This window comes from Zootoca vivipara, chromosome 10 (genome assembly GCF_965207765.1).
Source record: "Zootoca vivipara chromosome 10, rZooViv2.hap1.1, whole genome shotgun sequence".
NCBI classification, from domain to species: domain Eukaryota; kingdom Metazoa; phylum Chordata; class Lepidosauria; order Squamata; family Lacertidae; genus Zootoca; species Zootoca vivipara.
In genome coordinates this window covers 26,224,797-26,234,368 of record NC_142593.1, presented here as the reverse complement: position 1 = coordinate 26,234,368, position 9,572 = coordinate 26,224,797, and the positions used below count along the sequence as shown (strand labels likewise).

Below are 9,572 nucleotides of genomic sequence, written 5' to 3'. Positions count from 1 at the left end.
GTGAGACTATTGTGAAACCTTTTTTGAAATGCAGTGTCACGAAACTTGGCATATTGCCAACATATAGCAATAGTGCCATCTCCACAGGCGTGCTAGGAAAGCCGTGTTGCATCTGTATGTTGCTGCTAAACAAGCCACAAAGTCAGCGAATAACTCTGGACCGCCATTGCCTGTCACACTTGCGGTCCCATGTTTGTCATGTACATAGCTTCTATAGCTATGTCGACAGGAAGCAGAATGCAGACAAAATATGCCAGATTGATATGGCGGGCATGTTGGCTTATGTGAAGAACAGTATACTTACTGTAAATGCTACTTATCACTTTAACTACAAACCTTCCCCAAACCCACATTTTCTGTATCTTCCAAGCTTTAAGCAGGCATAGTAGCATTTCCACACATTCTTTCCCTTGCTCAAGTCTGGCACCAGTCTTTGGAGGCCCTTGGCACAACGCTATCAGCTGGGGACATGTGGCTTCCCTGAGCCAGTAAATGCTCTCAGTTTAACCTAACTCACTTGTTGTGAGGATAAATCGGGATCACAGAAGCCTAGAACTGTAGAGTTGGAAAAGACCACGAGGGTCATCTAGTCCAACCCCCTGCTATGCAGGAATTCTTTGCCCAATGTGGGGCTCGAACCCACAACCCTGAGATTAGGAACCTCATGCTCTACCAACTGAGCTACCTGCTCCCCCACAATCTGCTTGATTGAAATGGGATACAAGCAAGTGTACTGACAAGGTGATACCAGGGTGCATACTTTAACCCAGATTTATAAGCTTTGGCCACCATCTGAAGGCCACTCTGACTCTCTCCACATGTTGCCAGCATTATGTTTGAAGCTGTTCCGCATGTGGATTAGGCACTTCTCATCAGCAGAAATCTTTTAAGAAGAGGGCACTGGAACGCCTCTCATATCTTCGTGCAAAACCTAGAGGATGAGTGGCGAAGCTTCTTGGGTCAGTGAGGGAGCACACAGGGAATTTTGAGGAACTGTAGACTGTGCCAGTCAGAAAATGCTGCCTTGGGGGCCTGTTGGAGATGACAACCCTGGGCAAACAGGAACTCAGCAGGAAGAGCATCTCTCACCCATTGTGGATTTTTGAGCTGATATTGACTTGGACCTTTCACAGGAGGTGCTAGCAAGCACACTTGCACATTGGCAACCCATTATCTAGAGTCTTTTGGGAGCACTGCAGGGCTGAGTTTTCTTACTGCCCTGAAACTAAATGCCAAGAATATTCATCTATGAAGTTTTCAGTTCTTCCAAGGCAAAGTGCCTTACTCAGAATCAAGAAAAAGACTTGCTTTCTTACTGATACAGTATTGATTTACCCTGTGACTTTAAATTGATGTGTAGTTTGACCAGCCTACTACTTGGGAACCCTGAAATTCTTACCATATGGAGATTTTGTTTTGTTTTGTTCTTGTTATTGAATTTTTTAAATATCATTGCCTGGAGTGAGTTTTTATTCAACATGAAAAGCACTCGTGAAGCCTGAGCTATCATTTTGGATTGACTTGTCTAACTTTGCATTAATAAAAAAAAATTGTTACCGGTATTAAGAAGGATAACAAATACAATAATATGCTCTGGCATTGAAATCACAAGGATTACATAGGCTGTGTTATTGCCTATTCAGCCTTTCAAGCCTGCAGACTCAACCCTCAGGAGGGATTAAGCTGATTGCAACCAATTTTTTAAATTGTGTCATGGCACAAACCTACTAATGCCAAGTTGCACTTTGACTGTGATCTATTCATCATCTGTAATATTTAGCACCCATGTGCCTGGTACAGAAAACACATCTAGGAGACTAGAGATGTGCTCTTGATTTAGGTACTCTGAAATCCCATGGGTCTCCTTGAATGGGTACAGTTCCTGCCACTGAAATGAATAGGGGAGCCTGCAAAAAGCATACACACACACACACAAACAAAAAAGAGATTCCAGGGTGCAGTGCAGTGTCCTGGAATCATGCAATGGTTTGTTTATTTTAATCAATTACAATTTTATGCCGCCCTTCCTCCAAAGAGCTCAGGGTGGCATTAATTGTTCTCCTCCTTCCTCATGACACCTCTGTTATATGCTGAATGGAGAGATTGTTACTAGCCAAACATCATCTTTTCAGATTCAGAGCTGAGCAGGTATTCAAACCATCTCAATCCTACTCTAACCCTTTAACTGCTACACCATACTACCTCTCAGTTTGCTAAGGAAGCAGCATTAAAATTTGTGGTGGGTGACGCTACTGTTCCATACCCACCAACATTTAGCCAATGAAAATAGGGAAGACCTATATAATAATAGTAATAATAATAATATTAATAATATACCCTGCTCATCTGACTGGGTTGCCCCAGCTACTCTGGGCGGCTTCAAACATATAAAAAACCATGATAAAATATTGAGCATTTAAAAAACTTATCTATGCAGGCTTCCTTCAGATGTCTTCCAAAGGTTGAATAGTTACTTTTCTCCTTGGCTTGGGGGGGGGGTAGCATAACTCCATATCCTCCAACATTTTTCTGGTGAAAATAGGGGCGACCTAAGGAAAAGCAGGACATTCCAGGATCAAGTCAGAAACCAGGATGGCTTCTGTAAATCCTGGATTGTCACTGGAAAATAGGGACACGGAGGGTTTTCTGTTTCAAATGCTGAATATTATTCCTATAGTTATATATCTGCACACTAATTCATTCAAAACTTTATTGATCTTGCTGCTTTGCTCTTTCAGATTCTGCACCCATTTGTCTGTTTCACCATTTCAATGTGGTTTCGTAGTTTCTCTCTTTCCAGTGTTTTAATTATTTCGTTCTGTCTTGCAAGCAGCATTTGAAGTGCTTGTAACCGCAAGGCAGGATGTGAGGAAATAAAGGAACGCACCCAGCTTGCACTTCCTTTCTGAGAGTAGAAATGCACATTCCTAGCTGTTATGGGAAGTTCCGCCAAGGCAGCTTAAAGTGTGTGAAGAGGAAATGGAACTCCCACAGCCCAGCATTCTGTCCCGTATAGGAACTCAGAGTCCTTTGCTGGGCTGAGGGCCATTTAAGAAGAAGCGGTAAATGTCACGTTCTCAGTTTGGATTGCTACGCCTTTGAAAGCCCTGTTTCCAGAGATGTAACCAGAGTGCCTTTCTCTAGACATGTACCAGCTTCATAAGTGACGTGAGAGTATTGTTATAGGTTGTTTTTGTGTTTTGGGGGGAACCTCTAAACACTAGAAATTAATAAATGGTAGGATTTTGATTTTTTGGGATATGAAGGGAATAAGTAAGTAAGTAAAACTTTATTTATTTGCGTGGCCTACAGGCCATTGCAACAAAGGATTCATATTACATAACCTGGTAAAAAGGAAAGAAAAAAGAAAAATGCTATATATAACAATAAAATGTGCTGTCTCGGGATTCAGCATAACACAATTAAAATGGGACAGATATGAAGGGAATATACAATCTGCAGTGGCGGAGCTTTATGCTCCGGCACTGGGGGCGGGGCTGGCGCCCGTTCTGGGGTTGGGGTGCTCATTCCAGCGCCGTGGCACGCCTCCCGGGGGCACGCTGCGCCTCCCAGAGGGGTGTGACGCACATCCCGGGGCCGTGGCGCGCGTTCCGGGGGTGTGGCAGGTTTTGGGGGTTGGGTGGGTGCCCGCGATGGCGCCCCTTGGAGCCCGCCACTCGGGGCGGCCCACCCCTATCTTCCTACGCCCCTGACAATCTGCAGAGGAATTCCTGGGCTAGCCTATGCACAGACCCTGGTTGAGGATTCAAAGACCCCTGGAATCCTGTGCATGGTTTGGCAGGGATTGGGGTGGCCTGTAATAGTATATTCTACTTGGGGACAAAGTGTGCAAATGTTCAAACACGCTTCAAACTATGTGCGTGCCAAGTTACTGCTTTCTACCTGCTGTGGAAGTAGCTTACTTATTTTTGGGTATAACATGACCTTTTTGTGTGGCAGAGTTCAGGAGGGCTACGGTAGCTTGGCCCTGAGACCATTGGTACCCGGAGCTGTGCGTGCCATGCAGCATGCATGGCCCTGCACCAAAATCTGTGTCACCTGGAATAACTTGAACCCTAAATAATTTGGGTGTGCACTTTGGGTCCTGCATTTTTTTTTGAGGGGGGGATACAAATGTTCAATTTTCAGATTTTTCTTCCTATTGTGGCATCTTAAACTATACTTGCCCCACTTTTCAGATTCTAGCACATCAGAAAATAACCTCATTATTTTGATATCCCTGGGAGTAAGGGAAACGAAAAAGAAAACACAAGCATATTGGTGCACCCAGAGTGCCATAATGTACCTAATTTCAACAGAGTTGACCTTTTAAAAAGTGGTTGTTTGATTGCTTATTTTATTATAAGATTATCACAGACAAACTATTTCATCCCTAGGTTTAATCATTGTGGTTGAGGAGACGGTGAAGGCATTTCAAGTTCATGTAACAACAATAATAAAACATATTCCTGAGGTGTTGCTATTAAAGATGGCATGAAACAGTCTGCTCCTTCCTACACCCTGCCATGTCGCCTTGCTTCATTTTGCAGAGATGAATATGGAACTGGAGCATGAGGTGTGGATAATTTCAGCAAGCACGGAGACTAGATTAAGATGCCAGTCTATCAATTGTGCAATTTTAGCTCGCTGTGGTTTCCATTACTAAAGTACCATGAGGAATTACAGCAGCTATAAATAACTCTGGGCTGTGAGTCAAAAGAAGGTGTATACAGCTGTCTTGTTGCTATAACAACCTCTTGTGACTGGGGAAGGGGGAAAAGGTGTGAGATATACATCCTGAGAACAGAAATAGGGTTTGTTTGTTTTTCAGGGAAATTAAGATAATGAAATACACGTTTAAGCTGTGGTACTAAGTTGGTGATGGTAACATTCTGAGACATTTCTCCTGAAAGACCTACATTGGCTCCTACATTGGAAATTGTAGAAGCTATCCCATTTAATTTTGGCCACTGACTGACTCATCTCAGAAGCCAGTTCAAGGAGGCTGGTCTAAAACTGACTTCTGCACTTGCTGGATTGGGTCATTTAAGTTTAAGAGTCGTCTTCTTCTTTGGCGATCACGAGTAAGATTGTCTTCCATAAACATGATTTTAAAAGTGAGTTCGTAAGTGACTGTGGAGGCCAATTCTGGATCCACACGTCCTTCCACAGTGGGGACATAGGTTTCTCGGTGGGAGTTGATCACGGTGAGAATTTGCCAAGTGTGCCTTCCTCTTAGCACATTTCTCCCTTTCATCCTGAGTTCGAGCGCCTTCAAAGCCCATAGTAAAGGCTGTTCTCCAATCGGAGCGCTTGCAGGCCAGTGTTCCCCAGCTGTCGATGTTTATACTACATTTTTAAAGACTTGCCTTGCATTTTTCACTAGCTGGAATGGGGGCATTTAAGTTTAAGAGCCGTTTAGTGTTGACATAAGGTGTCAAGAGGAAAGGAGCAGGTGGGAGCAGGGGCGGCAGGGGCAGACGAAGGGGTGTGTGGTGGGGGCGGACCACCCTGGGTGTCTTCTCTGAGGGGGGGTGGCATTTGGCCCACCCACGACTCCCAAGACTACCCCGAGCTGTCAGGGGAAGGGGGGGAGCTGTGCCACTTTGCCCCCCTTCCCTCTTTGTTTTTACAGCTGGGGAAGGTTTGGGAGTCGTGGGTGGGCGGTGTGCCAAATGTCCGCCATTGGCAGCTCGCTCTGCCCCTGGCTGCAGGGCGCGCACGCCGCTCAGTACATATCCAAGCATCTATCCCGCACCTGGGAGGGCACTCTCCATGCCCCGCCCCCCTCGGGAGCGTGGCCCACCCTAGGCAGCATGGGCATATGCTTTGCCACTAAGTGGCAGCAGCAGCGAGCAACAAGGGCAGCAGGTGGGGGCCCTTGGGCGCCTTCAGGATCAGTTCCAAACTCTGGTTCCAAGGTGGCAGCGGAGGGACCCTCTCCCCTCAGGGGCTGACTGGGATGGTGGCAGCAGTTGTTACTCGCAGCTGAAGAAGGATGTCAAGAGCAGGGCAGCAATAAATCACACAGCATCAATGAAGTTAACTCTTTATTCAAGGAAACTGGGTCGGCTCAGGAAGCCAGGCCTAATGAGCACAGCAACTCGTCAGGGAAGATCTTGCCCCTATGAGGCAGTTGTGTGGACTGAAGGTCCCTGACTTCCCACAGTTGTCTAAGTCTCCTCCTCCTGCTGGCTTTACGAGTTTGTTCGAAGAAGTATTTTCTCATGGTGCTATATATTCAAAGGTGCATACAGTATGCAGATTATCCACTAGGTGGCAGCATTGTATCGTTGCACCACATTTCCATTTTATTAAACAGCAGAAAGAATCGCTGCTTGCAATCAGCTTTGAGAATTGCCTTTTTCCTGGAGGATTGTTGATATCTCACTTGTGATATGCATAAATTCTACCTCCCCGAGATTTGCAGTCCTGGAGAGTACAACTGTTGGTCATCATGGGTCAGTGAATCATTGATCAATGGTCAGTGACTCCGGTCCAACTCTAATTGAGCTTTGTATGAGCAACTAATGGCCCACTCCTATCTTTCAAATTCAGCAGAGACCAGACAAACAGCACAGTGTGTGTAATACCCACCAGCGCTTCTGTATTGCTGTTTTGGTATATATTTTAGGAACAGCTTGGGGCCAGTTTACTTGCGGGATCTCCTTACCTCGTGAAATGAGTCTCGTTTTACAGAAGGCATGGCGGAGGTAGTTAGAATTCTCTTGGATCATGCAGAAAGAATGTGAATTTGCAGATTCTTGTCATAGAATTTGCACCTCCCAATTCCTCATTCTTTGATTGGCATAGAAGGTCTTCAATTACTGTACTTCTGCTGAAGAGCTGCTCTTAGGTATTGCGTCTGTTGTTAGCGTCCATCAGTCTCGAGAGACAATGGAGTGTGCCTCCAGGGGTGAAGTCAAACCACTGCATAAGTAGCACTGAAGTAACCTCCCTGGGACGCAACCTGGGCAGCGTGTATGGAGGCCCTGGCAGCCCAGACAACAAGAACCCTCTCTTGGCCTCGCTGATGTGGTCTAAAGGAAAGCAGAGCAATCTGTTTGGCACTGGCTTGGCTGCAGGAGTTGCTGGAAGGAAGCGCCCAAGGCACCATTCGACCGTCTTAAGGACTCTGCTGGATTTCGGCAGGCTTTATTCCTTAGCCTTTTCATCTCCTGAAGATGTCCTGCAAGGCAGCAGAGCTTTAGGATCAGAGTTTTCCTCCTGCTTGACTACCTTCCCCAGTTGACGAGCCCCACTTCCCTCTACAGCACATGCAGAAGCTGCCTTCTTCATCGCTGGACCCACTATTGGTCTCCTCTGCTCAATCTGCAAGAGTCTGTCTAGCCACGCAGGAGAAGTCTCTAACTCCCCGAGGGTTTGAGATGCATCGGCTACCCTCACCTGGTTTAGCTGGTCAGCCGAAGCTATTCCCCGGGGTTTGACTGCTGTTGCATATTGACAGCTTCTAGGAGCCATAGGTGAGAGTTGTGTTGACCCAAAAGGCAAGCTGGTCTGGAAGCCCTGCTTGCAGCATATTGATGATCAAGATAACCCCTGCCTAATTGATAGCAGCTGTGGTGCTGAGCTCATATGTGTTTCACAAGTCCCCCCCCATTTCGTTTCATTTCATTTCACTTTTAATTCGTATACCACCTTTCCATATTACTATACACAAGGAATTTTGCAAGCTGAAGAAACAACGAATATCGTACACCTTATAACAATCCGACCCAATGCAAAAATGTCACAATAAAAACATAACTTTAAAATAACTTATATCAAAGTAATATTCAATAACCCACAAGCATATAATAGTACACAATAAAATTAAATATCAGCAAATAATAATCAAACAGAAATTTATTCTTAAAAATCACAATAAATAATTTCTAAACTATAGCCAATAAAAATAACAGCAAGTCACAGTGCATAAAATAACACAATAAAAATTGAGAAGCAAAGACACACAATTTATCAAACTTTTTAAATATATATATATATATCCCTGAACTCCTCTTCTCTCTTCCCAGCTGCTTCTGCTGTTCCTAAAATCATGGTCTGGGAAAGGCTCCCAGGGCTGGAGAGGGTGGGGCAAAGCAGGTGGAAAAAGCCATTGCCTGATGGCCACACTTTGATGTATCCACAGGCCCCAGGCCAAGCTAGAGGAAGAGGCAATGGTTAAGATCAGCTCCTTGTGTTCCCATGTGATGTGACCTGCCTGGGCCTATAAAGGTTGTGTGTCTCTTTACTTGGGTATGGACAAGGCATCTCCTCGCGGTGGAGTCCGTCCCACATGAATGCTGTGAGCAGGGGCAAGGAGGAAGGCATTGGACCTTTGCTGTAAGTTTGTAGCCCTTTTTGATAAACTGTTATACCTGATCACTCTGGAAGTTTGGGCATCTTTCTTTGAAATTCCTGCGTATCCAAACTCCTTTGTGCCCTCCTCTGGCTCTTCCAGGGTGAGGGACTAAAGGTGGACAAGCTACCCCAGAAGGAGCATGATGTGCCTCTCCCCAACCAGAGGTGCTACGCTTCCCCTAACACCCCATACAAACTCATAGAGGAAGGGAACTAAATCCTTCTTCCCTGGATGAGAATATGTTTGCATACAAATTCAGCATTTACCGTATGTTCCCTTTGTGTGCAAGGGATAAAGAGCTATGAGGCAAGAAGGGACAAAATGTGAAGATGGGCGCTCTTAGTGGCACACATTGGACCGCAGCGTGCAAGTGGTTTCTCTCTTTGTACATGTATTGCCCTGTGTGAATCTCTGGTGCCAATTTTAGTGGAACAACTCACACCCTTACTTTGACTGGCACATCCTCCCTGACCTCCATTACGAATGCTTTGCTCTTTTTTTACTTTTGCCCTGTGCTTGTGGAAGTGTGGCGGTTTCCTTTGGCTGAAAGTCCCCACGAAACCAGTCATCAACAGTGGGGTGCTGTTTGCACCTGTCAGCTGCTGATGACCACTGCTTGGGATTAGTCATCTTTCCCCTTGTGTCTTTTTTAACCACCATATTATCCAAAGATCCTTTAGGGCGCAAGATGGGTAGACCAATAGGAGGTGAAGCCAGAGCCAACGACAGGCAAACTAATTCTACTTTTATCCCCATCCTCCTCCTTGCTCAGTTCTACAAGGGCAACGCTGAGACTAAAGTGGAGAGGTTGTCAGACAGCGCCACCTCCTGGACTGGAGGGTAGAGACAGGTTAGTGAGGCAGGGCCCATACTGACCAATCTCTACTAGCATTTTCTTTTTTTGGCACTACGTCTTTTGTTACCAAACTTTTTAACAATGTGACCTCACTTGAGCATGGAAGCCATCTCTCCTAAATCAAATAAACAACTCACAAACATATTCAAAGTCAGGAGGGGATGTCGATAGAAATAACCCCATTTCTATTAAACCCCATTGAGTATTTGGTACCAACAAGGGTTTGTGCAGATGTGTGTGTAACAGCTTTTCTCTCTCAAAACTTAGGAATACAATTAATGCAGCATGCAATGTGCTAAACAAGTGTTGCTAATTTGCACGGCGGTTCCTGGCAATGTGGGTATTGAATCT

At 45.3% G+C, this 9,572-nt stretch overlaps 1 non-coding gene across 1 annotated transcript; it reads right to left on the bottom strand.

Moving 5' to 3' along the window:
• Positions 1-618: 618 nt before the first annotated feature.
• TRNAR-CCU (transfer RNA arginine (anticodon CCU)) lies at positions 619-691 on the bottom strand. Its single transcript has one exon. It is a non-coding gene; the product is annotated as a tRNA-Arg (tRNA).
• Positions 692-9,572: the final 8,881 nt, after the last annotated feature.